The sequence below is a fragment of the Mastomys coucha genome, unplaced genomic scaffold, assembly GCF_008632895.1.
Source record: "Mastomys coucha isolate ucsf_1 unplaced genomic scaffold, UCSF_Mcou_1 pScaffold6, whole genome shotgun sequence".
NCBI classification, from domain to species: Eukaryota; Metazoa; Chordata; class Mammalia; order Rodentia; family Muridae; genus Mastomys; species Mastomys coucha.
The window spans coordinates 6,960,075-6,967,577 of record NW_022196912.1 but is presented as its reverse complement, the minus strand read 5'-3'; the positions used below and the strand labels follow the sequence as shown (position 1 = coordinate 6,967,577).

General features: G+C 43.2%; 1 protein-coding gene and 1 long non-coding RNA gene across 2 annotated transcripts in view; one reads left to right on the top strand and one right to left on the bottom strand.

Annotated features, from left to right (window-relative positions):
• Positions 1 to 7,503, top strand: part of Prkce (protein kinase C epsilon) — a 506,175-nt gene that overhangs the window by 214,248 nt on the left and 284,424 nt on the right. The gene's annotated exons all lie outside the window — the stretch shown is intronic.
• Positions 3,651 to 4,778, bottom strand: LOC116080911. The gene is made up of 2 exons (XR_004114665.1): positions 4,429 to 4,778; positions 3,651 to 3,804 (listed from the first exon to the last, which is right to left on the bottom strand). It is a non-coding gene; the product is annotated as an uncharacterized LOC116080911 (long non-coding RNA).

Here is a 7,503-nt window from a genome sequence, read left to right as displayed (position 1 = left end):
AGAGGAGAGAGAGAGAGGGAGGGGAGAGAGAGAGAGGGAGGGGAGAGAGAGAGTGCACTTCCTAGGTGAATTAATCGCTCTTGGGTACCCTAGCAATCTGATGCAATGGATCTACAGTAAGTGTGCTTGATTACTTGTGTAATGTTCTGTCTCCCTGCCACCGAAATTTTGCATTTTAAAGAACTAGTAGAATCTTTAGCTATGTGGCTTTGGGTCTGTGGTCCTGTGGTCAAGGGTAAAAGAAAGGTTTTCAGAGTTGATGGTCCAAGTTTCCTAACTGAGTCTAAGCTGATACAACTCTTTGATAAACCTTCTCTAGAGCATTTGACTAAATACTTCAACTATAAAAACCATCAAGAATAACTGCAGTTCACTAATAGCTTTAGCCTGACGTAGCTGGCACTGAATGTTAGGTGCCCTTTGTCCTTGTCATTATGGCCAAGTTACAGTGAGTGCCAACTCTGCATGTCCTCGGGGAAAGAGGATTGGCTGTGGGTGCCACACTTATGGGGCTCTACGGTCCGTTTTGAGGGTCTGTGTGCAATACTGCTAATTGCTGCTAATAACTATGAAAGCCACACACTACTGTCAGTGATGACTTAACACCCTTCCTCCCCGGACTTACATTTATTAAACACTTACTTTGTGCCAGATGCTGGGGGGGTAGAGCCCTTTCTCATAGTTACCCCACATAAGGTAAAGACGCTTACTTCTCAGCTGTCCTGAGTGAAGAGATGTTGAAGCTCTACAGGAGCATGCTTAGTAACCGAGCTACTAAGTTCTACACTCTGTGGTCCATTGTGGTCTTCTCTGGTGGGTCCTTAATCATGAGGCCAGCTACACAGCGGACCTGCTGTGAGCTTCAGGCCCATGGCACCTGCTTCAGAAGGACTCTGCAAACCTCAGATTTTTCTTAAAAGACTATTAGAGGCTTACTCTCTACTCTACTGCACCTGGCAAGCAGGCCAGGGACAGAATAGGTGGCTGGGGGCAGGATGGGTGGCTGGGGGCAGGATGGGTGGCCAGGCTGCTGAAAAAGCAACAGGGAAGTGCTAGGGTGGGAAGAGGGGAAGTGGTCCCCAGGACAAGGCCTGCCTGTTGCTTCAAGAAGAACAGTCCTGTGGCATCTCAGTCAGCCATGAGTGTCAAGCATTGGTATGTCTGAGTGCCCTGAGATGTCGATGTCTTAAAAACATAACTGAATAAAACCACTTCCTATTCTCTTACACATTTCAACATCAACTATTTGATTCAGGCAGCTAAATTCCTCTTTAATAAGAAAATGTTCACATTCCATCTTGAGGGGTGGGGTGGAATCTTCATCTCCCTTCTCAGACATGCAGGACAGTTTCTTCCTGCCCCCATTTTTAGGATCATGGAACCAATTCTGACATAGAGCAGGCGTGCATATGCTCAGTGTGCAGCTTCTAGACCCACCTGCCCTTTGTTATGTGTGTCCAGTGTCAATCCGCTTGGGCTCTGTCACTTTGTGAGGCTTCTTCAGTTCTTCTGGACTCAAGGTGATGTGCTTTCCCCTCCTTGGCTTGCAGTGACTTGGTGAGGTGAGCAGAGTTTGGGTACCTGGTCCTTGATGTGGTGTGGACCCCAGAATAGGACAGCCCCTCTTGGAAGTAAGCCTTTGTGCACACTGTGCTGCCTGCTTCTCTCTGCTGTTGTTAAAGACACTGCTTAAAGTCAGGCCTGCAAACGAAACCATGCCATCAATATCCTGTCCTGTCCTATGGTTTCCTAAGAAAGAACAAAACAGATGGCGAGTTAACCCCCAAGGGAAGCCTCCTTACTAGGCAGCCTAGGCCTGGCCTATGGCTCTGTCCTCCTCCAGGAGCCACGCATCTGTGTGTGGCGTAGCCTAGGGAACATTTCCTGTCCTCCATGCTGGGGATGGATCCCAGGGCAAGGAGAGTCACAAACTGTGCAGCTGTGGCCCAGGTTGCTCTTCTGAAATAGCATTTGAATGGATAAAGCCTTTTACCTGTTGAAGATTAAATGCCCTTGGAAGCCTGCGGTTAGATAATCTAGCACTGAGAGGAAAAAAAAAAACACTATAAATAATTGCTCTGTTGTTTGTGCTGCTTCCCTTGATGGGAATGAAAGCTTGCTTCTCTGCCACAAAAGCAATAGAAAACATCTTAGAGGAGGAGCCAGGTCTGTATGCCTCCTCCAGAGCGCATGATTTAGAGGCATTGCTCCATGGGAGATTAAATAGGATTCAGGTAAACAGCTGAAGGGTTTACATGGGATTAAGCTTTGAAAACACCATCATAGGGGGGGCGTTCTCCTGTGTAGAGATGAGGGAGCAGAAGCAGCTCCCTCTCTCCAAGCCAGGTCAGTGGCAAGGATTTAAGGGATTAGAAAGGGACTTCCCAGCAGCACCCAATGCTGAGAGGGAGCTCAGAGGTAGAGACGGGCCTCTTCCCCACCTACTGTACCTTCCCCAGGCCACCGGAGGGTCTTGTATCACCCAGAGCAGGCCCTCCTTCCCTGTCTTTTATCTGCTTTGTAGACAACAAGGATAAGCACTGACAAATCTCTGCCCCTGAGAAATATCAAAGACGAATCAGACTTGGTAGGAAGGAATATATGACTTCCAGGGAGCAAAATTGAAGGAAAAGAGGTGGGACAGAGCATGAGTGAAGTGGGTAGTGGGGGAAGGAGTTGAGTTGGGAAAATTGGGAGGTGACTAATCATGCAGTCCTGAAAGACAAGCAGGACAGAGAAGACCGGAGTGCAAAGACCCTGAACATAAGAAAGCCAGTGTGGGCAGAGAAGAGAGAGACCCAGCAGGTGCAGGCAAGGTAGAGTCCAGGGAAGAAGCAGAGGGTCAGCTCATGGGACTTGTAACATCACACTGAGAATCTGGCCTTGACTCCAAGGGAAGGTAGGAGCCACAGCTGGGCTCCTGGCTTCATCTCAGGTCTGATGTGGCCTTTCTGGCTTCATTGTTAAGAATGGATAGTAAGAAACAGTGCCAGGACCAAGGGGGGAACGAGAGCTGAGCCATGCTGTGATCTGGTCCTGTGATAACAGTAGCCACATCAGGGCGGTGGAAGAAGTAGACTTTGTATATTTTTGAGTCACGTAGAGTTGGAGTGTGTTGACATGCCAGAAGTGGATCAGGAGACTTAGGGAGGAGTCGGTGACATCGCCAACATGCTTCTGAGCAACCGGAAGGATGGAATCGTGACTGACACATGGCAGGGACTTCAAGAGCATAGGGTCTCTTTTTCAGTTCCATTTTGAACTTGTGTAACTTGATGTCTAGGTGACCTTGAGCGTGTTCTAGGTTTGAGCTGGTAGTTCATGGTGGAGATGTTGAGGACTCATAAGAATATAGGTAATCTGTGGAGCTGCAAGTCTGGAGAGGAAGGCACAATGCTTGGGATCTGGGGGTGTTTTTAGGAACTGCATCCTGCTAGCCCACGTCTTCTAAAAGGGAAATCCAAGTTTTTGAAAGTGAGGATCAGACTCTTCAATGCATTAGAACCCAGCTCCACCAGTGTTAACCCAGACACCCATATTTATTTTGCTATTTTTTAACGAGACAAAGTCTTTCATGAGGCTCAGGCTAGCCCTGAAACTGCTACCATCTGTAGAATTCTGACATTACAGACATGAGACACCACATTCAGATCCAGACACTATTTATTATAGTTTTATAATAGCTGTAAAATGGGTACAGTGCTCCGGGACTCACGCATTCATTCAACTGCCTTACTGTACTTCCTCTGCTCCAACTCCATTCCCAAATGCCATTCAAGAATGCTGTGGACTTTGGGCAGTCTGCTACTTGTTAGTAGAAAGATAAGACAAGAAATTGGAATGAAGCACTTAGAAATGTTTATGACCATTTGCCACAGCCACATTTCCCAAGGGCAACAACGGTAGATTCATCTTGATTGATGAGCAATGTAAAGAAAAACAGATATGATGGCTGTCTCATAGGTGGCTCACCTATGGTATGAGACATGCATGGAAGGTGCCGGGGGATCACGACAGATACCTAGAGAGGCACTGTGCAGCATGATGCCTTCTGAGGTTAGCCCTTGGAAATCCTTGTTTCCTCCTAAGACTGGAAGCTTCTTTTTGCTCATGATATCCTCAGTTACCCCTCATCTCTGTGGGTCAGCCTTCCTTCCCCATCCACCTAGAGGCTGGGGCTCCCCTGCCATGAGAGACCCTTCATTCTCTCTCTGAAAGTTATTCTCCCAATTACTCCAGATTATAAAGTATAGGCCCTATCTGGGGGATTGTACCTCAGCACTTGACTAGGGTACATGAGGTTCTACAATCAATCCCTGCTAGCATGACCCCCCCCATGCAGAAATAAATTAAAAATAAATAATGTGGACTAGAATTGTTTAACAGGTGATCAAGAACTTCAAAATGTGCTGGCCTGCACCAGTTTACCTTGGGTAGCCAGTCCCACAGTCCCCAGAGGAGGCTCCAATCCCAAGAGCTCTAGCACACCCAGGATCTTAGAATCAGGGGTGAGTAGAACAGAACATCTGTTTCAACACCACTGGGAGTAACTGGAACCAGCAGGATCTAGGGATGTAGGAACCCCACCAGACCAGTGGCTTGGGTTCCTTCTCCTCTGCCCTGGTTTATCTTGGGCTTGAACTCCAGAGAAGGCTCAACTCCCAGGCGCTCTAACACACCCAGAATAACGGGAACCCAGGATCTCAGAAGCTTGGTCACTCCAGGGTCTCAGAATCTCAAAGGCAGCTTGACTCCCAGGAACTCTGACACACCCAGAATCTCAGTATCACATAATCATGGAATCACAGGATCACAGAGATAGCCGGACTCTAAGGAGTTCTGACTCAACCAGGATTACAGGAAGGACAGGCTCCAGTCAGATAGAGCGAGGGCAGTGAGCACTAGAGATAACCAGATGGCAGGAGGCAAGCGTAAGAACATAAGCAACAGAAACCAAGGTTACTTTGCATCATCAGAACCCAATTCTCCCACCATAGCAAGTCCTGGACACACCGTCACACCAGAAAGAACAAGACTTGGATCTAAAGTCACTTCTCATGATGATGATAGAGGACTTTAAGAAGAACATAAATAACTCCCTCAAAGAAATACAGGAGAACACTGGTAAACAGCTAGAAGCCCTTCAAGAGGAAACACAAAAATCCCTTAAAGAACTACAGGAAAACACAATCAAACAGGTGAAAGAAATGAGCAAAACCATCCAGAATCTAAAAATGGAAATAGAAACAATAAAGAAATCACAAAGGGAGACAACCCTGGAGTAGAAAACCTAGGAAAGAGATCAGGAGTCATAGATGCAAATATCACCAACAGAATACAAGAGATAGAAGAGAGAATCTCAGGGGCAGAAGACACCATAGAAAACATTGACACAACAGTCAAAGAAAATGGAAAAAACAAAAAGCTCCTAACCCAAAACATCCAGGAAATCCAGGACATAATGAGAAGGCCAAACCTAAGGATAATAGGTATAGAAGAGAGTGAAGACTCACAACTTAAAGGGCCAGTAAATATCTTCAACAAAATTAGAGAAGAAAACTTCCCTAACCTAAAGAAAGAGATGCCCATGAACATACAAGAAGCCTACAGAACTCCAAATAGACTGGACCAGAAAAGAAATTCCTCCCTAATTCCACCTCTAACAACAAAAATAACAAGAAGTAACAATTACTTTTTCTTAATATCTTAATATGAAAATTACTATTACCAAAATATATCCTCATCAATTGAAATCCAAAAATATGAGGAATTAGAAATTTGTTGGCTATCATCCAGTGGTCTCTGTAATTTGGTAATTGGAGAAATAGGTCCAATATTATACAATCCATATACACTTTCTGCTTGTTTGTACATGACATTGTCTTGCTGTGTATAACATAATGGTCTTGAAATCAGGCTTTTCCTATCTCAGCCTCTCTATTTGTAGGATTGTTTATTTAATGTTTTTACATTATACTATGGGTTTCAAAACAGCTTACATATTTCAAAATTATTTATACAGCCAAAAGAAACAGAGACAATTAACCTTGGAGGTAGCTTGTAAGAGAACAACAAAGAGTGAGACTAAATGCCTTGCTTGACATTTGTAACTATTGTATCAAGTTTGAAGAAGACGACTTTATAAGTTACTCTTTCTCTGAGATGAATGTTTTTCAAAATCATATCAGCCAATGGACCAGATTCTTACCCTCACCTAATGTCTGCGCCACCCTCCAAGCAGAACCATTGTTCATTGAAACAGTTGGTGAATGACTTTATGGATAGACCATCTTAATACACACACCATTTCTTAAATGAATGTAACCTGTTCTCTTTGGGCTGAGAATGAAGTCACTCACTCAAGTCAAATAGCTTTGACCATAGCAGGAGATCTGTATCCAAAAATTGTGCCTACAATTCATTCCTTGGTGCAGCAGAACTGTCGACTCTTAGCTTAGCTACGATGGAGGTAAAATCTTTGGTGATGTGAGGGTTATTGAAGTACAACCCTATTACAATGAACTCCAATGTCTAAAAATTGTTCTTATTTTGGGCTTGTACCACAGTAAGAGCCAAGATTTTAAGCCTTACTAAAAACAAACAAACTAAAAGATTTTATCTATTTATGTTCCTTTTAAAAAACTAGTAGTAATGTATTATTTTAAAATATACAGCTAATATGTTTGGAGTTATTCAAAATTTATATTGAGAAAAACGTATGTATTTTCAGTATTGCTGTAGACAAGCATTTACATAAGACTGTATGATTGATTGTCATTTTATATCAAACAATTTTTATAATACTCATTTTTATTGTTAAAATATTTTATAAATTTTAAAGAATATGGCAAAATAAGAAAACGGAAAGGTTAAAAAAAAATAAGGAAGGACACTTCATACTGGTCAAAGGAAAAATCTATCAAGATGACTCTCAATTCTGAACACTTATGCTCCAAATACAAGGGCACCCACATTCATAAAAGAAACTTTACTAAAGCTCAAAGCACACATTGCACCCCACACAATAATAGTGGGAGACTTCAACACCCCACTCTCAGCAATGGACAGATCATGGAAACACAAACTAAACAGAGACACAGTGAAACTAACAGAAGTTATGAACCAAATGGATCTAACAGATATTTATAAAACATTTCATCCTAAAGCAAAAGAATAAACCTTCTTCTCAGCACCTTACGGTACCTTTTCCAAAAATGACCATATAACTGTTCACAAAACAGGCCTCAACAGATATAAGAAGATTGAAGTAATCCCATGCACCCTATCAGATCACCATGGACTAAGGTTGGTCTTAAATTCCAACAAAAACAATGGAAAATACACATACACATGGAAACTGAACAATGCTCTGCTCAATGATAACTTGGTCAAGGAAGAAAGAAATTAAAGATTTTTTTTAGAATTTAATGAAAATGAAGACACATCATACCAAAACTTATGGGGCACATGAAAGCAGTGGTAAGAGGAAAACTCATAGTTCTA